The sequence below is a fragment of the Cucumis melo genome, chromosome 10 (genome assembly GCF_025177605.1).
Source record: "Cucumis melo cultivar AY chromosome 10, USDA_Cmelo_AY_1.0, whole genome shotgun sequence".
Taxonomy (NCBI): Eukaryota; Viridiplantae; Streptophyta; class Magnoliopsida; order Cucurbitales; family Cucurbitaceae; genus Cucumis; species Cucumis melo.
In genome coordinates, this window is record NC_066866.1 from 12,096,905 (window position 1) to 12,120,607 (window position 23,703).

General features: G+C 35.8%; 1 long non-coding RNA gene across 5 annotated transcripts; it reads right to left on the reverse strand.

The window, feature by feature from the left end:
* Positions 1-11,934: 11,934 nt before the first annotated feature.
* LOC127151248 (uncharacterized) lies at positions 11,935-17,824 on the reverse strand. Of its 5 annotated transcripts, none has more exons than XR_007824048.1 (6): positions 17,597-17,824; positions 16,924-16,973; positions 16,058-16,124; positions 14,177-15,448; positions 13,002-13,051; positions 11,935-12,230 (listed from the first exon to the last, which is right to left on the reverse strand). It is a non-coding gene; the product is annotated as an uncharacterized LOC127151248 (long non-coding RNA). The 5 variants fall into 5 exon arrangements; XR_007824050.1 differs by adding an exon at positions 13,251-13,873 and having other exon boundaries at positions 11,935-13,051; XR_007824051.1 differs by having other exon boundaries at positions 13,251-15,448.
* Positions 17,825-23,703: the final 5,879 nt, after the last annotated feature.

Below are 23,703 nucleotides of genomic sequence, written 5' to 3' on the forward strand. Positions count from 1 at the left end.
ATGACAGTTTTTTCTTTCCTCCTTTTAATTTGGGATGGAATGAACTGTCATAATAGATACCTTTTCTTGTAGTGGCTTGGGATCAATTGTTTATATTACCTTAAATTTACCTTAATAGAGGAGGTCTTCTAGTTTCATTTTAGTTAGGGTCTTTCTTTTTTATTCTCTTATTTTAAATCTTTCTTGCATTTTGTATTATGGGTTATTTTTTAAATTTTTTGTAATGCCCCAAAGTAAGTAATTTTAAATTTAAGTATCATAAGTTTAATTTTGACAATTGTATAAATTATTTTAGGTGTTAATTTTGACAATTGTTGAAATTATTTCGGGTGTTATTTGATTTATTTGTTTGGAAATCATTGATTTGCGGAGGTTGGAATTTATTAGATACTTTGGAAAAATATCTAATTAATTGAATTTGGATTAATGATTGATTTGGTTTGTTTTTAAGAAGTCTGTGTTGGGGGATTGGTGTTTGAGATAATTTTAAATAATTATATATAGAAGTATATAATTATTTGGATTTAAGGTTAAAATAATTGTATTATGAAAATAATATAGTTATTTGAGTTTGGTTTATTAATTTTATAAGGATAAAGTGATGTGATTGGTTGAGGAGAGAGAAGTATTGATTTTAGTTTGGGAAAAGTTAAAAAGAAGATAAAAAATAAGATTTGGTGGGTTTTAATTGAAGAGAGAGAAATAAAAAATAATAGTAATATTATTATTATTTAATAGAGCATGGGGAGTTGTGCACTTCATCCCTTTCAATTGGTCAAACCCTAATCTCACAAAGGAGAAAACCCTAGCCACCAGTCAATCCACCGCCACCCATCTTCGACCGTCGGCTGCTGCGTCCTTCGATCGACGACTGCCGTACAAGCCTACCGATCCATGCAAGTCGTTCATCCCAAGCGCGTTAGTCATCGTCTCCATCTTCGTCACAAGAGTCGTTGCGCCGTCGATGAGTTGTTTCATCCCATCACTACTTTGTCGTTCGCGAATCGCCACAAACGTCGCCTTCGTTGAAAGCAGCCAACGACTTAAGTCGCTCCTCCGTCCGTTCCTCGTTGTCTCGAGTTTTATTTCGTCTCCTCTATCATCAGCCGTCGTAGCCGATCGTCTTTTGTCGCTTCTTCATCTGTTGCTCGTCAGTCGTCGTAGTCGGTCGTCTCCCGTCTCGTCGTTCCGTACGAGCTGAACCGTCAGTGAGCCACTCCCAGCCGCATTTTCATCCAAGTCGGACGTGTGTGTGCGAGCCGCGTCCCTCAACTGCCTGGGTCGAGTTCAACTCGAGTCGTTCCTTCTCTTCAGTCGCATTTGAGTCGCACGCCAGCCACATATAAGCCGCTTCCAGCCTTAGCCCAAGTCGATTCAAGCTGCCTAGCCATTTTGGCCGTCGAGCTTATTTTTTTTCCTTTTTTCCACCTATTTTAGTAAGTTTGATTTGGGTTTTGGTTAATGTCCAATAAAAAATTAGTTGGACCCTAAATAATTTAATTTTGGATTAAATTTAATTATTTTCTTAAAGGAATAGTTAGATCAATTAGAAGTTGAGCTGTGGAATTTTTCCAACTAAGGATAAATTTGGATTCGACCTCAACTTTGGGTAAGTTGAATTAAATGGATTTTTTGGGTCTTTAAGCAGCCATTAAGTTATTAAACTTCTACCCTTACTATTTAGGATTTTCTTGGGAAGCTTAACTTTGCCGTCAGGATTGTATTTCTGTGAATTAAGCTAATCTCCAGGTAAGAGATTCTCCCACTAGATCTTCGGATTGAAGTATGAGCTTGCATGTAACTTCTCCATTATGCAATAAAGTAGCTTATATGCATAATGTGTTTATGATTTATAATGATTGGTAGTCATGACTAGTCTATGCTTATGATGACAATTAGTTCTTACTGAGTTATGTTAATACTAACTATTGATGTTGATGACATGCATGAATTATTAAACTCATGATTAAGAATGATATGGTTAATATTCATGCCATGATTATGATGTTATTTTATGCTACATGCTATGGATAGGTTGTACTGTTAGCTTTATCTATTAAAGTCGTACTCACATGGGTGTCCCTCAGAATCACCACCTTTTTATGACTGTGTAGTTTGACGAGGTCACCAATCTAGTATGAGATGATATGTTACGAGTGATTCGACATGGTCACTCGCAGCCCGATTGCCTTAGTGTTTCTTTCGAGATTCACTAAAGACCAGTTTGTCCTAGGTGTTCCTTGTATTTACCGAAGACCAGTTTTGTCATAGGTGTTCCTTTGGGTTCACTGAAGATCAGAGATGTTCCTACGGGATCACAGATTGTGCATGCTTGGGAACGTGCCAATTTTAAGGGTACCATTTTACAGGACTCTAATAGGAAGTTAACAGTCACCTAGCGGGACTAATAGTAGGTCCCTTACTGAGTATATTTTTATACTCACTCTTTCATGTTTAAATTTTTCAGGCAAAGGTAGAGGTAAGGGCAAAGGAAAACTGGCGAATGACAAGAAGTGACCGTGGCGTGTCATAGGGGAACACTTTTGCTTCCACTTTATGTTATTAGATTTTGATTTCAGTGTTTATGCACTTTTATTTATTTTACTTTTTTTAAACTAGATAAGGCTCGAGCTAGGAACTTACTTTTAGATTTATTTCTACTTATTTCAGTTATTTTTTATTTTAATGAATATTATAGATTTTACTTATGAAAATTTGATATTTTCTATTTCAATTTAAGAAATTGTTTTTTTCCTTTGAGTAGTAATTATTCCAGCTTTGTATAAAGAGGTTGGTCATTACATTTTGAGTTTCTTCTTTTTTTTCTTCTTTTGGTTCTTTGCTGTGCGATATCTTTTTAGGTGACATTTTTAACTTACATTTATTATCTTTTTAGCTTGCTTTTGCATTATAGATTATTATGAAATTTTGAGTTTCTGCTTTTTCCTTTTTCGGTTCTTGTTGTGCAATTTCTCTTTATGAGACATATTTTATTATTTTTAGCTTGCTTGAATAATATGGATAATCGTTCTGAAATTTTGAGTTTTGTCTTTTTCTTTTGTCCTTTATGTCTGATATCTTTTTAGGAGACATTCTTTTATTTAGATTTATTAATTTTTACGTTGCACATGGATTCTCTTGAAATTGAGTATTTTCTTTTTCTTTTCTGGTCATTTGTTGTGCGATATTTTTTAGTTTGCATTTTCGAATTATAAATTGTTCTTAAATGGAGTTTCTTTTTGGCCATTTGTTGTTCGATGATTTTTTATGAGACATTTTTTGTAATGCCCCAAATTTAAGGTACTTTATTTGTAATTATCTTAAGTTTAATCTTTGAATTTTTTGGGTGTTATTTAATTGTTGAAATATTTGATTGGTAAAAGTTGGAACTTATTAGATATTTTGGAAAAATATCCAATTGTTGTATATGTGGAAATTTGATTAATTGTACATTGATTGTATAATTAATTGATTGTGAAGTTAAAATAATTATATTATAAGAGGATAATATAATTAGTTAAAGGTATAATTAAGTGATTTGAGGATTAAATAATTATATTATAAAGATAATGTAATTATTAGGATTATTATATATAGAGAAAATAAAGTGATGGGATTGGAAAGAGAGAGAATAATTGATTTAAAAAGGGGGATTTGTTGGGTTTTAAATGAGGTAAGAGAAGATTTGGTTGGTTATATGGGGAAAGAAGGAAAAGAAAAAGGATAGTTAAAAATAAAATAATAATAATAATAATATTTTGTATAAATTTGGCATAGGGAGTTGTGTCATCTCCTTCTTTGAGAAAAGAAAAGGAAAACCTTAACCCTAAAAACCTTAGCTTCTTGTCACCCCTCGCCATCGCGACCGTCTCTGTCTCGATCCACCGTCATCCGTCAGCTGGTTGCCTTCACCAGAGCCCCAGCTAAAGATGCCCAAGCCAATAGCCATCATCCGCCTCATCGTTCCCATCTCAGCCAACCGTCCGCTCTGTGTCATCGTCCACCGTGCTCAGCCGTTTTCATCTACCCTCCAACCGTCTGCCTTTCGTCAATCGATCACTGCAAATGCCAAGCTTCTCTTCGTCGAGTATCCTTCACGCGAGCCATTTCGCCTTCGTCGCCCGTCTGTAGCCGTTAGCGTCACCGTCGTCGAGTCGTCTTCGTCATCCATTCATCGATTCGTCCATCGTGAGTCATGCACACGAGTCCGAGCGTCTCTAGCGTACGAAGAGCTGAACGTGCATGCAGTTCGAGCTAGTTCGCTCTCAACCCGAGCTGTCCTTTGTACCTTCGCCGAGCCGACCTGCACCACTGGAACCAAGCCGAGCCTTTCTGTGTGCGCCTGCCTGCTCCAGTCACGAGCTGCAAGCCAACCTTTTCCTTTAGCCTTGAGCTGTCAAGCCATATCAAGCCACCAAGCCTATTTTTGGCTTTTCACCTATTTTTGGTAAGTTTGTTTGGGTTTTGGTGGGTTCCCAAAAAAGATCAATTTTGGACATTAAATAATTTAATTATGGACTTAATTGAATTATTTTTCATGATAGATCAATTGGGAGTTGTACTGTAGAATTTTCCTAAACCAATGATAAATTTGGATTCATCTTCAACTTTGGGTAAGTTGAAAGAATTGGAATTTGATCTTTAAGCGACTGTTAACAAATTTATTAATTTTAGTTCTTGGGTTCCCTTGTGTTTAGGACTGGGCTATTTGAAAAGCTTGACCGTGACTATTAGAACAGTTTTTAAGCTAATCTCCAGGTAAGAGATTCAACTACTAAACCCTCAAACTAAATTTAAGAGGCAGCATGTATTTATGGTTATGCATTAATGATAGCTAAAATGCATAACATTATGTTATTGATAATGGTTGTTATTATATGGGTGGTTGATGATGATGGTTGACAATATGTTTATTACTGGTAGTATTTTGATGATGACGACTATGTTATCTCTTTTATGACAATGTTTGATTAAAAATGATATGATCGATACTTATGTCATGTTTATGATGATGTATGTTATGTTACATGTTATGGTTAGGTTGTGCTGTTAGCTTTAGATATTAGAATTGTACCTACATGGGTGTCCCTCAGGATCACCACCTTTTATGATTGTGTAGTCCGACAGGATCACCAGTCCAGTATGACATAGACATAGACATGATTATGAGTGATTCGACGGGGTCACTTACAGCACGATTGTCTTAGTGTTTCCTTCGGGTACACTAAAGATCAGTTTGTCCTAGGTGTTCCTTTGGGTTCGCCAAAACCAGATATGTTTCTACGGGATCACAGATTTACATGTGTTTGGGAACGTGTCAGTTTAGGATACCACTTTACAGGACTCTAATAGGAAGTTAACAGGCACCTAGCGGGACTAGTAATGGATCCCTTACTGAGTATATTTTTATACTCGCTCTTTCTTGTTTAATTTTACAGGCAGAGGTAGAGGTAAGAGCAGAGATAAGCTGGCTAATGACAAGAAGTGACCGTGGCGAGCCATAGGGATCATTTTTGCTTCCGCCTTATGTCATTTGATCAGATGCACTTTCGATTTTATTTTATTTTATTTTATTTCTATTTCTTTAAAACTAGATAGGGTCTGAGTTAGGATTTTATTTAATTTTATCTTTACACGCATTTGTTTATGATTTTTAAGGAGTATTTGAGATTTTTGTTTTATTTTCTATTGTTAATTTGAGAAATTTTTTTATCTTTTAATTAGTAATGACTTCGACTTAGTATAAGGAGTTAGGTCGTTACATTTTTAGCTTAGATTTATTATATTTTCAACTTGCTTTCATTTTTCATTGGATTGTTACGAAATTTTGAGTTTCTTCTTTTTCTTTTGTTCTTTGTTTTGCGATGTCTTCTAACGAGAAATTTTTTATTTAGATTTTTATTGTTTTTTAGCTTTTTTGCATTTTGTATTATGGATTGGTTTGAAATTTTTAGTTTCTTATTTTTCTTTTTTTGGTCATTTTTTGTTGTGCAGTCTTTGTATGAGACTTCATTAATTTAGATTTATTATATTTTAGCTTGCTTTGCTTTTTGTATTATGAGTTGTTTCTTTGTTTTATTTTTATTTTGAGTTTCATTTTCTTTTTTTGGTCCTTGTTGTGCGATGTTTTTTTATCTGACATTTTTAGTTTAGATTTATTATTGCATTATGAATTGTTATGAAGTTTTGATTTTTTTTTTTTTGTCATTTATTGTGCAATGTCTTTTTATGTGATATTTTTAATTTAGCTTTATTATCTTTAGCTTCCTTGCATTTTGTATTATGGATTATTTTGAAAGTTTGAGTTTCTTTTTTTTTTTCTTTTTTTTTTGTCGATATCTTCTTATGAGACATTTTTTTTTAAATTTATTACTTTTCTAGCTTGCTTGCATTTTGTATTATGGATGGCTATGAAAGTTTGAGTTTCTTCTTTTTCTTTTTTATTGGTCATTTTTTGTTGTGCAGTCTTTTATGTGATATTTTTAATTTCGATTGATTATTGTTTACCTGCTTTGCATTTTGTATTATGAATTATTATTTTTTAAAATTTTGAGTTTCTTTTTCTTTTTTTGTTGTTTGTTGTGCGATCTTTTTTTTATGAGACATTTTTAGTTTAGATTTATAATCTTTTTATTGCTCTAATTTTATTGATTGTTCTAAACTTTATTATCTTTTTATTGCTTGCAATATTATTGATTGTTAATGCAACACACGATTCACCGATATGATCAACACATCGATAGTGGGGTAATGCCGATGTTTGGTTAGAGCATCGCAAATAGGGTACTGCTAACGTCTTACCAACGCGTCGGCAATAATGTACTGTCGACGTTGTTAAGTACGTTGACATGCATGAACGACCGATGCGATGTCAGCAGAGACACCATTCGTGACACATACTTTAAGTAGGGAAAACTTTTTATAATATTTTTAAAATAATTTTACTATTTAATTTTTTTGCTATCGAAATCGAATTTGATCTAAATTCATTCAAACGCTAAAAACAATTAACGTAAATTTAATAAAATACTAAACGAAATTTAATTAAAATTAACTCAAATATACCATAAATACACGTTCGTAGTTTAGAAATTACATGAGTAATGAAAACTAAAAACATAATCTAAGCACCCTTCAGAAAGTTCCTCATGCCTTCGAACCAACAATGACACGAAATTAAGTTTAAACATATATCATCAATAAAAAAAAATTAAAGAACGTACAAGTTCAAAACTACGTATCTCAATGAACTCAAGGTCCTCCTGAAGCCCGAGTGAGTTCTTCAGTTCTTCCATCTGTCGAGCATTTGCTTCCATCTACCGAGCACTTTCTTCGTGCTTTCTGTTACTTTCTTCTTCTACTGCCTTAAGATGATATTTTAGCTCGTTAACCTCCCTAGTGTACGCCAGCTCTCACTCATGGGATGTAGATGAAAAACTATCAACAGAGTGTCGGGACATTGGCCTAGCATTACAAGAAGTAGGGGGTCTGCCAACGCATAGATTCATCGGTAGAAGTCAGACTTGCATCGGAATGATGGAATACGAAACATTCGCAGTGAAAACAAGGATCAAACTTTAGTCTATATGCAACTAAACACTTTAGTGATTAACCATTCTAAAAAAGACCTAATTCAAACTAAATTAGGGTTAAAAGAAATAATTACCTTTGTTGCATTCCAAATCCCAAAATCACCTTACAATCACAAGCCGAAGACCACCATTAGTGTTGACCTGCTATTCTCTAGACTGAGAACCGGGTTGTGGGACCCATTAAGTGAAGGAAAAATTAGAGAAAGATGGAATTTAGAGGTGGAAAAATAGACTGAGATTTGAGATAATCTTAGGCTTATTTTGTAATTAAAACTTACAAAAATGGCAAAACTTTGTTCAATTCGAAAAACAACCTTTAAAAAGACAAATTACATGCAAAGTTGCGTATAATTACTTTCTTAAATTTCAACACCTAATAATCCACTAACAATTAGTGGAACGTAGTGGGCTAGGTGTTTATATCTTATGTAGCCACCTATTGTAAGCCTTGGTTTCGCTCTTCTTTATTTTATTTATTTATTTAATATCTCCTAAATAATGAAAAACAAGTATTGATTCGTGTTATATGGAAAATTTAGAACCATTTTAGTTGGCTTAAGGCTCGAATTTTATTAGTATTTGAAAAGAATTATCTAAGGGGCAAAAAGTGAAATTTTTTTATGAAGTGTAGGGCATCATAGTAATTTCTTCTTTATTTTTAAGAAAATGATAAAAAAAAGGGCAAGCTAATTATGGAGAGTTAAGGGCATAATGGTCTTTTCTTAAGATTTTATTATTAAGTTAACAAAAAAAAGAGAAAAAGAAAAGAAAAAAGGGGGACATAAAGAAAAAAGGGGGACGTTTTTCTATCCCTTTTCTTCTTCTTCTTCCTCACCTTTCTAGAGAGTGACGACCACCCCCTTTCTCTTGAATATCTCTTCCATTGCCACTTGTCTCTCTCTCACTCCTTCACATCGACGCCATCACCCAATCGTCGTTGCACCGCCCAAGTCGTCGGAAGACGACCACCCACGCCGCATACAACCTTTGAACCATGGTGTTTTGAAGCCATTAGTTTCAATCGACAAGATCTATTTGAGTTCCCTCCTTGTGTTTCGTTATTAGCCAAGTTGTGCTTTACCTAACCATCTTTCGTCATCATTTGGCAAGTCGAATTGTCGCTAACATCGTCCTTTTCTAACTCCATATCGTTGGATCTAAGTTTTTTGGTAATCTTCTTTATTTTCGTTGGATCTAAGTTTTTGGGTAATCTTCTTTATTTTAGTTGAAAATTTTTAGGAATTCCACTTACCCATTAAGCTTTGACCTAGTTGTCACAATACCCATTACATTTTAATACTAGATTTGAATATTTTAGGAGTTTTAGCCTCTGTCTATCCATTCGAAAGCTCGAAATTAGGCGTTTTGACACAACATTTGTAAGTTTCTCAGCTTTTTGGAGTGGGTGTTGAGTACCCATTTAACTCCATTGATAATATTGAATAACCCATGGTTTCGTTAGCTAGATTTTGAAGTTAAAAGCTTGTGAGGGTGTTGTTCTTTAGAAATAAGACTACTTTGATAAGTGTTTCGTAAGATTTCATTAATTGTTGATTTTCCATGGAATTCTTGAACATACGTTGATTTTTTGCTTCAAATGGTGATACCTAGTAAGTGTTTGGAGCAAAATCAATTTATCCATAATTTTGGATGCTAGACTTGAGTTTAGAAAGCCATTACAGTATTGTCCATTGAAGTTAAAGTTATTTGTAAGCCTTTGGTAAGATTTTGGGAATTCTAGTAAGTTTTCATGGAGTTTTGTAAATACCCATTTAGTTTTAGCATGAATTCAATATTATCCATATTGTTTTGTATGAGAGATTGAAGATTGGAGGACTTAGAAATATTGATCAACACGTTTAAGGTCGCTTAAGACAAGTTTAGGTAAGTTCTTAAGTTTTGACTCGTTAGATTGATATTAAATTTGTTAATGGATCTAAACCTCTAAGGTATTAATATTGGATATATGAGCATATGGATTCAGAAGATGACTTAAGTTTGGGTGCTTGTGGCGTTAGGAGTTTAAGTTGAAGTTTAAGGGTCCAAAAGTATTTTAGCCTAAATTAAAGCATGTGGTGATTGATACAAAGTTAATAAGAAAAGTGGAGTTCGAACCTTTGAACCATAAATAGTTTGAGTTCTCATGATGAAGTATTTTAGAGATAGTTGTGATCTCCTGTTATGCGAAGATAACTAAGGGTCATTGATCACTATTTCAAGCTAAATTGAAGTGGGGAAAGCGTATAACCCCGAGGATCGAGCTATTGACTGTGAGTGGCTTATTTTCAAGCATTCTTTATATTTATGCATGTTATCTCATGATATAGCTTGGGAACTACTACAGCTTAAGCTTTTTATGACATGTTTTCATTTATGTTTAAACAATATGCATACGCATCGCGTTTTAAGAATGTTTATGCCTTGAACTTTATAAAAAAAACGAGTTTCAAGTTCTTGTTTCCATTTATACTTAAATGATATGTTATTCATCACGATTTTAAGAATGTGTATGGTTTGAACTTTACAAAATCGTGGTTCAAGATTTTTATTATACTTGGTTTTGAAATATGTTTAACCAATGTTTATGGTGAACAAGAAGGTGATTTTCCTAAGACTACGTGAATGTGTTTTCGTAGCACCACCTATGGTTATCAGGGGGTTTTAGGGCTGAAAGACAACATGACTGGAGATTCGAGAACCTAGGCCTAGGTGAGGATGTGGATGAAGGATTGTGATATGGCTTTTGACCTAGCTTAACCCATAGTGAGTGGCTCTATGTGCACATAGGGGTAGTATGGATGTTGTTTCTGTGGTAGGTGCTAAATATGTGTGAGCTTCGTTTGGCCTTGTGTTTCCTTGTGGATGTGGACCTCCTGTGATCTATTCTAGGCCGTGTATTTAGTATGCTATCATGGTAGGATTGGATGGATGTTGTTACTGTGGTAAGTGCGAAGTATGTGTGAGCTCTGTTTGGTCGGGTGTTTCCTTATGGATATAGATCACGTGTCAGCTATTTCGGGTCGTGTATTTAGTATGCTATCACAATTGGATTTGATGGAGGTTGCTATCGTGGAAGGTACTAATGCGTGAGCTAGTTTTGGCCGCATGATTATTTTTCATGTGCGAGCTATCTTTGATCGTATATTTAGATGCCTCGCTATGTTTAGATTGACTACAGGCTTGTTGGTTGATTAGTGGCTATGAGATAATGATGTTTTAACTAATATTTCATTATTAATACATATTTACAGATTTTCTACAGGTTTGTACTCACTACGTTTTCAACTTACATTTGCAATGTTTTCTCCCCCTCAGGTAGCGATCAAGGGCCAAGCATTGGTTGAACCCTCGCCATCAGTTGTAGATCTCCATTTTTTTGTATGGATATAGTTCACTTTTGTATTGCATCTTGGGGAGGTTAAATCTAGCGAGAGAGCACTAAGGACTCGTGTTTTGAGAAATCCTTCATTGGACTGTCATCTTTTGTATGTGATATCTAGTTTAAATCTTAACCCTGCTTGAAACTCTAAAATTGTCTGAATGAGTGTGTGCTGAGACACACTTGATGGATTTATGGATCCTGAAGTTGTATAAATATATAGAAGTGCAAAATTTCTCCTCTTTACAGCTTTGGCTAACCCATATTTTAAAAGAGGTGCTGTTGAAAGTTTTATAGAATTTTTAAAAAGCATTATATCAATCTTACATTTAAAAAGGAATGTTTTAAAGAGTGGATTCATACCACGATCTAGGTTAGAGGGAAAAACTTAGAACGTGTGACACCTATCCCACTAAGTGTTAGTGGGATTATCCAACAAAGTGTTGGATTTTCCCACTAACTAGTCCAAGGGCAATATTGGTCATTTGATCATTAAAGTCAAAGTCAAACTTTGATTAACTTTTACAAGTCAAAAGTCAACATTTTGACTTTTTCGTATTTTGTCCATCTTGACTAATTTTGACCTTCCAAGCATGATTCGACATTCATTTTTCCAAAATTTAAATCACATTTGTATATAAAGTCGGTCAAAGTTTGACTTTTCAAAGTAAAAAATCAACATTTTGACTTTTCAAAACTTAAACCATTTCCATCAAGTTCGAGGTTCCAAATATGAATCCGTATTCATATTTTTAATATTTTAATCACATTTAAATATAAAGCTATATAACAGAAGACAATATCATATATACTCATCGTGTCACGCCCCCTCCCGGACTACCTGCTACCTTAGACCGAAAGATGGCGTGAAGCCGACGAACAACGCTTTTTTGTACCTGTATCTGTCGACTCTGCTTAAAATTTTCATGTGATGAACTTGCCAATATAATATATAAACTATTATACATGCAACAAAACACAGCGGATCCTAGGCTAGTCAAACACATACATGAAGTGTACCTCAAAATTTACCGATTTCTCGAGTAAACCTAAAGACACCTTAATCAAAATATAACCAAAAAAATTCACACAATTACAGCTACTAAAGCTTATACAAACTGTGGAGTATCTATAACATACAAGGGTGTATATACATCATAACACAACAGACTCTATGCCCAACTCAAAACACGTACTGGCAATCGATAACGGAGCTTCAGCAGACTAAGGCAGTCTATCAGGCACCAGCAACTCGATCTCTACTTGGAAAATGGGTAAAACATTTTGGAAAGGGTGAGCTATGAATCTCAGAGAGTGACTTACTTTAAAACTATGAATTTAAAGATAAGAGCACGTGAAAACTTTACACATATAAATCTGTTTATACAAGTCGTAAATGTAAACGTGTAGTAGTAAGAATAGCTTCTTTAAATACTCAGCATGTTCATCATTGAAATCTAGCAAGGCATATCAAGTATATCGAAGAATTATAACAAACATGACAAATCTACGTTATGTAGGGTACACCCAGTATAATAACGTTTACAAGCTCTACGATGTAGTGGGGCCCGTCCAACACTCACGACAGCATTGTCGTTACGGAGTACACTCAACGTCAACAACGAAACCTAACCAGTGTGCACACGGTAATCTCTAGCCTCAGGCTCAAGATCCCAGTCATGTAGTTAATGAAAATTTCATAAATCATCTAAAAATATTAAAACATGCCTGCTTATAAATTTTACACAAACCTCGAACTTTACTCAGCTCTTTTGTGGAAAACTGTAGTTCTTAAAACAAAACTTCTTACTAATTCATGCTTTGCTTAAAACATTATGGTTTAAATACTTTCCAAACATTTAATATCTACGTGCTAGCATAAATTTCTTTAAGAAATCTAGTCTCCAAATGTATACTTGAAAATAGTCATGAAATTCAAATACCTTCTATAGCTTCGTAAGTAAACATTTATCGCATTCAATCATAATAACAGTTACGGAAAATATTTCAAAGTTGGTTTTGTCACTCACCGTCTTGAGCTAGATCCTTTGTCTATAAGCTCGGTTTAATTCTTCTCGGCCTGCCAACAACCCAACCGAGTATTAGAACTCTAAACATTCTGGTTTTCTACAGATATACATAACATGTCGCACAAAGATGCGCTCACGAAAACAAAGCTTAAGAAATAAAATCCTATTTCAACAACTCTCTGAAATTTTCAGATTTCTAACATAAACTTCAAATGACTATAACTTTCTCAATACTTATAATGACCATACCTCGTTCTAAATGTTGTCTTAGCAATATCTGATTCTCTAACCTTCAACTGGTGGTATCCCGATCTTAAGTCAATCTTAGAGAACAACGCTGCTCCCTTAGTTGATCAAATAAGTCATCGATGCGTGGTAAAGGATACTTGTTACGTATTGTAACCTTGTTTAACTGTCTATAGTCAATACATAATCTGAGGGTACCATCTTTCTTTTTCACAAATAGCACTGGTGCTCCCGACGGCGAAACACTAGGCCTGATGTATCCCTTGTCAACTAGTTCTTGTAACTGCATCTTCAATTCTTTTAGCTCGCTTGGAGCCATTCTATACGGTGCCTATGAAATAGGTGTTGTTCCTGGTAATAATTCAATGGTGAACTCAATCTCTCTATCAGGTGGCAAACCTGACAGATCATCTGGAAATACATCAAGAAACTCTTTCACCATAGGAACATCTTCTGGCTTTAGCTTTTCTCTCTGCACTACTACGATGTGTGCAAGAAACGTTGTGCAACCCTTCCTCAGCAATTTCTCAGCTTTCAAAACTGAGATTAAACTTCTAGAAACGACCTTCCTCATACCTCTAAAAACCACTTAAGCAAAGTCTGGTTTTCTGAAAACCACTTCCTTCCTATGACAATCCATAGATGCATAGTGAGCAAATAAGAAATCCATTCCCAAAATTACATCTAACCTCTGTAACTCTAGTGGTAGCAAGTCCACTAGTAGACTGATACCTTCTACTAAAATTTCACAATTATGCAATACCTTATTAACAAATAAAACGTCACCAACTGGAGTGTATATAGCTAACCCCTCAGATAAAGGCTCTAGCATCCTATTCAACTTAGTCAAAAATATACTAGAAATAAAGGAATGGTAGCACCTGGATCAAATAAAACATCTGCATGTACATTACAAATAAGAATCGTACCAGTAATAACGTCTGGTGCATCCTCCGCTTCTTGTTGAGTCATAGCATATACTTTTCCCTGTTGCCTAGGTCTTCCAACAACTCCCTTCTGCCTTGCACCACTGGTGCCCTCTGTTGGAACCACTGAAACTCTCGATTGCTCAACTGTCTAGGACCCAACTCTCTGATCTCTTTGAACTGCCATGTTTAACTGCGGATAATCTTTCTTGAAATGTCCTGGTTGTCCGCACTGGTAACATACACCGGCACCCACCAAACACTGACCCCGATGGTTCTTGCCACAACTCGTACGTGGTGTTCGCCTGACTGTACTAGCAACGGACTCCTGACCTGGTTGCGATCTTACTGTTGATATAGTGGGTTGACTAGGTATTCTCTGGCTCTGTCTCTGAAAAACACAACCATAACTCACGTTCCTCGATGCTTGGCCTCCAGAGCGATTCTTAAAATCTTGACGGCTTGAAATATTTATCCCAGGCATGAACCTCCACTGCTCACGGCCTCTAAGTCCACTAGCTATTAAAGTCCCATGACTAAGCTCCACTACTGATTTCTCTTCTATTATACTCTGCTCCACACGAAGAGCAGTCTCCACTAACCGAGATAAATTCATCCACTTAGCAATGACTGTAACTGGGGTACGTATTTCAAAACGCAACCCTCTTTCAAACCTTCGACACCTATCACTCTCAGAAGCTACAATAACGTCAGCATACCGTGAAAGCTCGGTATACTTCCTCTCATACTCAGCCACTGAAAGTGATCCTTGTTTCAACCCCAGAAATTCATCCCTCTTGGCTTCGTAGTATGTGCTGGGATAATACTTATCTTCGAATATGCCTCTAAAAGTCTGTCAGTCTAAAGCACATGCATCACTGCGCCTTGCTAATATAGATTTCCACCATCCTTCAGCCTCTTTTTGCAACAAAAATGTGGCCAATCTAACCTTTCGCTCCTCAAGACAATTCATCACATCAAAACACTTTTCAAGCATATTCAACCAGTTCTCTGCATCAGCTGGATCTGTGGAACCCTCAAACACTGTAGCCCCTAACTTCTTCAGCCGTTCAATTTTGTATGCCTTTTCTAGATCACTAGACTCTGCTCTATCTGGCCTTCCTATCTCCTCTGAAGTTCTCACAAACTGCTCATTTCCTGCCCCACCTCGAACTCTTAGGATACTAGATTCCCCTACAGATGGACCTTAGGTAGGACTTTGCATCCCGTCCTGATTTTGCCGGCGTCGTCTGCCAGTACGTGGTGGCATGACTCCTATAATATGTCAACACATTAGACATACTATAAATACTTAACTCAAATGCATGATACTTAATGTCTACTTACATATTAATAATAATTGGACTCACTTCTACCCTTACCTAGACCATACTCCACTAGTTCCCTTTAAACTAACTTGACTTCCAATTATTTACTTTCCAGTTTCTTCTTAAAGCTAACCGCTCTACCTTATATCCCATGGAGCAAACTGCTCTAATACCAGTTGTCACACCCCCTCTCGGACTACCTGCTACCTTAGACCGAAAGATGGCGTGAAGCCGACGAACAATGCTTTTCTGTACCTGTATCTGTCGACTCTGCTTAAAGCTTTCATGTGATGAACTTGCCAATCTAGTATATAAACTATTATACATGCAACAAAACACAGCGGACCCTAGGCTAGTCAAACACATACATGAAGTGTACCTCAAAATTTATAGATTTCACGAGTAAACCTAAAGACACCTTAATCAAAATATAACAAACAAAAATTTACACAACTACAGATCCTAAAGCTTATATAAACTGTGGAGTATTTATAACATACAAGGGTGTATATACATCATAACACAACAAACTCTATGCCCAACTCAAAACACGTACTGACAATCGATAATGGAGCTTCAGCAGACTAAGGCAGTCTATCAGGCACCGGCAACTCGATCTCTACCTGGAAAATGGGTAAAACATTTTGGAAAGGGTGAGCTATGAAGCTCAGTGAATGACTCAGTTTAAAACTATGAATTTAAAGATAAGAGCACGTGAAAATTTTACACATATAAATCTGTTTATACAAGTCGTAAATGTAAACGTGTAGTAGTAAGAATAGCTTCCTTAAATACTCAGCATGTTCATCAATGAAATCTAGCAAGGCATATCAAGTATATCGAAGAATTTTAACTAACATGACAAACCTACGTTTTGTAGGGTACACCAAGTACAACAACGTTTACAAGCTCTACGATGTAGTGGGGTCTGCCCAGCACTCTCATCGTCTTTGTCGTAGTGGGGCCCGTCCAGCACTCACGACAGCATTGTTGTTACGGAGTACACTCAACGTCAAGAACAGAATTTAACCAGTGTGCACCTAGTAATCTCTAGCCTCAGGCTCAAGATCTCAGTCATGTAGTTAATGAAAATTTCATAAATCATCTAAAAATATTAAAACATGCCTGCTTATAAATTTTACACAAAGCTCGAACTTTACTCAGCTCTTTCGTGGAAAACTGTAGTTCTTAAAACAAAACTTCTTACTATGCTTTGTTTAAAACATTGTGGTTTAAATACTTTCCAAACATTTAATATCTACGTGCTAGCATAAATTTCTTTAAGAAATCTAGTCTCCAAATGTATACTTGAAAATAGTCATGAAATTCAAATACCTTTCATAGCTTCGTAAGTAAACATTTATCACATTCAATCATAATAACAGTTACGGAAAATATTTCAAAGTTGGTTTTGTCACTCACCGTCTTGGGCTAGATCCTTGGTCTATAAGCTCGGTTTAATTCTTCTCGGCCTGCCAACAACCCAACCGAATATTAGAACTCAAAACATTCTGGTTTTCTAAAGATATACATAACATGTCGCACCAAAGATGACGCTCATGAAAACAAAGCTTAAGAAATAAAATCCTATTTCAACAACTCTCTGAAATTTTCAGATTTCTAACATAAACTTCAAATGACTATAACTTTCTCAATACTTAACCAAAATGAGTGTTCTTTATATCCCAATCTTCATTTTGAGATCCTCTAAAACTTACCTGAAAACATGTAAATCTGATTCCCTGTGAATAAACTCAGATAACCCTCGAAATAGAACCACTTCCAGAATCGCGCGCACACAACCTCTTTAACTTTTCCTTACAATTTAACTAATTTTTAGTCATTTTCGATTCACGATTTCTTCATGAAAGTTGTATTAAATTGAATAAGCTTTCCAAAAATATCAAATAGAGATCCTAACTCTCCCGGTACACTCTAAAATACAAAAAAAACCAAAGACCTCCTGATTTCGAGTGAAAACCAACTGCCCTGTTTTCTTCATCAAAAAGCACCCAATGAATATCCGAATTTGCTCCAACTTTCTTCATAAAGTTTGTTTGAAAATGAGTTAACTTTCAGTAAATGTAAACCTCACCTCTTAATTCCTTTTGAAGAGTTCAAACCGAATTAAAAACCAGTGATATGCAGAATGAACCAAAATTCAGCCATGGATACACTTTGCTTGAGTTCTCCTCCTCTTCTTAAACCTCAAAATTCTAGTAAAATTCCTCTTCTTCTTCCAAACTCTTTCTTAAATGTTCTCTGCAAATTGAAGAAGGAAAAGAATGGAAGCTGGATGAGAATTTGTCTTCAAAATGCTTGGCGGTGAAGGGAAGAGAAGAAGAAGAAGAAGAAAAGAAAAAATGAAATTTTCTTCTCTTTTTTTTTCTTTTTATCCTTTCTTTTCTTTATTTTCTTTAATTTATTTAATAAAACCATTTAATATATAAATACATACATACATACATATATATATATATATATATATATATATATATATATATATATATTTACACTTAATTTCTATTTTCCTTTTTTTTCCACAATTAAAGAAATTAAACCAAGAAAATATCGGGTTTACACATCGGTTTCTCTCTCTCTGCCTAATTCAAACAATTCGAATTATTCCAACATATTATTTTAAGTTAATTCCATTTGAGCTAGCAGGTGAACCTAATGGACCTACAAATCATGGACTCTAACGATTCGAGATTAACTGGCTAAACCCTTTCAAACCGAACTAATAAACATTTGTTAACTAATGGGTCATTCTACTAAAGTCTGGTAGTTGCACTCCCCTCACTACATAGATATATTTCTGTCCATTTGATATAACTATGATCGGCAAGTTAATCCTTCATAGGTTGTTCATAATCTCGGCTATGTCAAAATACTATCTTACCCCTGAGACTACATCTTGTTCATTATGTCCCACTGATCCACTACTAACATTTAGTTTAAGGTCCAACTTATAAATCAAACCTCTCTCGAGACAATGAGAGTGTGGGATCCCTTCTTTAAGACTTGGATTCAGTTCTTAAGAGAACAACCTATCTACTCACCCTAAAATGGGTAGAAGTGAATTCTATCTTATACCCTATGTCCTTAGTTATCCACCCGGTCTTATCCCTGAAATGGAAGGCTTATTGGGTCAGCGTTGTTGAGTTGTCCTTACCTATACAGACCTAAGGATAATACCGTTTAAGCATAAGTTTATAGTTAGCTCAGGATTAAGATTAAGTTACCTAGGTCATCATAATCGAAGTAATCAGTTTATATAGTAAACGGTGTTATAACTCAAAAGTGACTATTTCATGGTTCTAGTCTTATGCAAACTCTTTACATAGGATGCCTCCACTCCCATGTCTTTACATGAACGATTTAGGATCATATCGTTTCTACTAACTACAGAGTGGGTTGCATCCATAGTGTTCTCAAAATGAGGCACCCAACCTTATTCATACACTATAGACTGTTAGGGCTACATTTATGTCTCTACATAAAGTTCAAGTCTATACTAGATAGCCTCGGGACCTTAGTTAATTGGATCAAGATTATAGTATTCTATTTTCACTAATAAGTACTCAATAACCACTTTATCGAATAGAATATAATTTTAACTACAAACCATGAGCTTTAGGACATAAATTCAAACACAGGAGAGGTTGTGCCGACGTAGAAAAGGATGCGGCAAGGGTGTCGTGAGTGACACTATCACACCTTGTTCTAGGTTTTCCCCTTTAACATAGATTGTGGTGTGAATTTACTCTCTTTAAAAACATTCCTTTTCAAATGAAAGATCAATAAAACACTTTTCATAAATTTCTATAAAAATTTCGAGAACATCTCCCCTAAAATATGGGTTAGTTAAACCTGCAAAGTGAGATATTTTCACTTCTATAAATATCAATGGAATCTTCAAACTCAACAACACACCAAGTGTGTCTCACAACACACTCATCCAGACTATTCTAGAGTTTAAAGTAGAGTCCACATTCAAACTAGATATTACATAAAAAATGATTACAGTCTAATGAAAGATTTATCAAAACACGAGTCTCTCACTTCATCTAACCCCCCATTATGCAATATAAAAGTTAACTATATACATACAAAAATGAAGAACTACAAATGATGACGAGGGTTCAACCAATACTTGGTCCTTGATTGCTACTTGAGAGGGAAAAGAAATCATTGAAGTAAGTTGAAAAGTTAGTAAGTAGCAAGCTTCTTAGAGTAAAAACTCACAAAACATGCTCAAAAAGAAAATCTGTAAACATGCATCAATAATGAAATAATAGTTAAAACGTCATTATCTCATAGCCGTTAATCAAACCAACAAACATGTACTCAATCCAACCATGGTAAGACATCTAAATATACAGCCAAAGATACCTTGCAGATGACCAAAGAATCATGCAACCAAAACTAGCTCACGCATACTTAGTGCCCTCAACGATAGCAACCTCTATCCAATCCAACCATGATAGCATACTAAATACATGGTTCGAAATAGCTCACACATGATCCATATCCACAAGAAAACATGCGCCCAAATGGAGCTCACGCATACTTAGCACCTACCACAGTGACAACCTCCATCCAATCCAACCATGAAAGCATATTAAATATACAGTCGGGAATAGCTCCCACGTGATCCACATCCACAACCAAATATAGCTCACTCATTTTTAGCACCTACTACAGTAACAACATCCATATCTGCTCCTATGTGCACATAGAGCCACGCACCATGGATTAAGCTAGGTCTGATGCCATATCTTAATCCTCCATCCATATCCTCACCTAGGCTCAGGTTCTCGGATCTCCGATTATGGCCTCTTTTAGCCTCAGAATCCCCTAACAACCATAAGTGGTGCTACGGAAACACATTCACGTAGCCTTAGGGAAATCCCCTTCTCGTTCACCATAAATATCAGTTAATCATATAATTTCAAAACAAAGTATAATAAAAAAATTTGAAACATGATCTTATAAAGTTCAAGTCATACACATTCTTAAAATCGTGATGAATAAATAGATCGTTTAAGTATAAATGAAAACAAGAACTTGAAACCCGCTTTTATAAGATCCAAGTAATAAACATTCTTAAAATCATGATGCATAAACAGATTGTTTAAACATAAACGAAAACATGGTAATAAAAAGTTTAAGTCATGGTAGTTTCCAAGCAATATCATGAGATAACATGTATACTTATAAAGAAAGCTTGAAAATGAGTCAGTCACAATCAATGACACGATTCCCCAGGTTTATACGCTTTCCCCACTTCAATTAGACCTGAAGTAATGATTAAGGTCTATTAGTTAGCTTCCCAAAGCAAGACGACACAACGATCTTCAAGTCACTACATAAGACCAACTCAAACTATTTTATGTTTCTAAAGTCCCTGAATTCTCAATTTCCCTTATATTAGACTAGACTTTTCACCTATGAACCCTTAGACTTGAAATCTAAATACTTAACCCAATAAACATCCAACTTAGTTCAAGCTCAATGGGTCTCTTATGTGGATACACTTTTATTTCCATTATCGAATGATATTTTTGGATTTATATCCATTATATCAACACAAGACCAACAACCTTGAGCACTTCGTAAGATTTAGATTGAACTATACCTCAAATACTTTAATTTAGGCTAAAAATTTCACTTTTGGACCCATAAACTTAAACTCCTAATGCCACAAGAACCTAAATGTAACGATCCAACTCCTTATACTAAGTCGAAGCCATTACTAATTTTAAAAGACAAATAAAATTTGTAAAGTTTGGATAAAATGAAACAAAACCTCAAAATTTTTATTTAAAAGCCTAATCAAAAGTAATTTGCGATATGTATAAAAATAGAATTCTAACTCGGGCCTATCTAATTTTAAAGAAATAAAGTAACAAATAAGGAATAAACTAAAATGCAAACATTTAAGGTCTGAACTCGGATATAAAGCGGAAGCAAGAGATCCCTATGGCTCGCTATGGTCACTTCTGGTCGCTCGCCAGCTTGCCCTTGCCCTTACCTCTGCTCCTGCCTGAAAAATGAAATGGAAAGAGTGAGTATAAAATACTCAGTAAGGGACCTACTACTAGTCCCGCTAGGTGCCTGTTAACTTCCTATTAGAGTCTTGAAAATGGTACCCAAGAACTGGCACGTTTCCAAACACGTGCAACATGTGATTCCCTAGGAACAAAATCTGGTCTTCGGTGACCCAAAGGAACACCTAAGACAAACTGGTCTGTAGCGTACCTGGAGGAAACACTAAGATAATCGGGTCGCGAGGATCCCGTCGAATCACTTGAATCATGTCTATATCAATGCCAGACTGGTGATCTTGTCGAACTACGCAGTCACAAATCATGGGTGATCCCGAAGGACATCCATGCAGGTACAACTCTAATAAGATAAGCTAACATGCACCCTAACCATAACATACACGTAACATAGCATCATCACGTCATCATGTCAAATCATATCCTCATTAATTGCCATGTCGTTATGCAGTCTAGTCATCAATGTGCATAACTAAGAATGTATGCGATCTCTTAATTCTACTCGTAGGTCTAGTAGTAGAATCTCTTACCTGGAGATTTGCTCAGCGAGTCCTAACCGCAAGGTCACGCTTTCCCAGCAGAGAAGTCCTACTGGTTAGAAACACCAATTTTTCATAACTTAATCACCAATTGACCAAAGACTCCAGACATTCCATTGAAGTAACTTACCTTAGGTCGAGGTTGCGACGCTTGACCTTTAACTGGAGAAGTCCCACGCTCCAAGATCAATTGGTCCTAGATGTTCCTTAAGAGAAATAATTTAATTTTAACCTCAAAATTAAATTATTTGAGATCCAAAAAATTTTAAATGTTTAGTTGGATATTCCAAAACCCAATCAACTTACCAAACTAGGTGAAAAGGACCGAAGTAGGCTGGCGGCTCAAAGACAGACGAAGCGGCTAGGCGGCTGGGCTAGAAGGTAGAAGTCGGCTCGTGCGCTTGCAGAACGACTCGGCTACGGTGCAGACAGACTGCTCGCACGCATGCAGAACGACTCGGCTACAGCGCATACAGGTGCGGGCGCGGCTCGGGTCGCGAAAGGGAGACGCGGTCGAGTCGAATTCACATGGAGATAGAGGCGCAGGCGCGCGGGTCGCATTTCCGGGTTCGGGCGATAGATGAGACGGCTAGGGCTTTTGCGGTGACCTGCACGGCCGGCAGCTTGTCCTAGGCGGTAAGCGACCGGCAGTGACTCAATGCAGCCGCTCGATGACGGCGTCCAGGCGAAGGAAGCGCAGGTCAGGTTTCGATCTGTGGAGAAGGGCGCGGGTCGGCTCGGGTTTCTTCTACCGACAGTCCGTTGACGGAGACGACCACGACGATAACGGCGACTGACACTTGCACACTTCGGCTACGGTGGCGGTGCGGCAGTTCGTAAGGGAAGGCGGCAGCACGGCGGCGGAGGAGAAATCTTAAGGTTTCTTCCTTCTTTTTTTCTTTCTCTTTTTTTTCCTTTTTGCACGGATCCCTATGCCTATTTAAAAACCAGTAGAATACCCACATAAAATTCTCTTTCCTTTTCCTTAAATTAATTCAAAACAACAAATCCTCTCTCTCCTCAAATAAATCTCACCAAATCCCCTTTTTCAAATCAACTTCAACCAACACATCAATCTCTTCTCTCTCCTTCCTTTTTTTTCCAAATAAGAATATCACCATTAACCTTAACCAAATGATTAAATTTTCTCTCTCCTCACCCAATTATCTTTATCTTCAATAATTATCTCCACCAATTTTATTATCCAAATAAAGTAATTATATTATCCTCAAAACTTAATTAATTACACAACAAAAAATACAATTAATTAAGTTTCCTCAATTACCTCCAAAGTTTCAATAATTACACTTAAGATAATAAATTAAGTTCAAAATTTTGGGGCGTTACACTAAACTTAAGTCATATTTTTAAATCCATATGCTCTTATATCCAATATCTATATCTTAGAGATTTAGATTTATTAACAATCTCAATGTCAAACTAACGAGTCGATAACTTAAAAGATTACCCACACTTGTTCTAGACGATCTTAAGTGCGATGAACAATGCTTCACAATTCTCTAAAGTCTCCAATTTTCCATTCCAACATCATGGGTAATATCAAGTTCATGCTAAAACTAAATGGGAATTCAAGA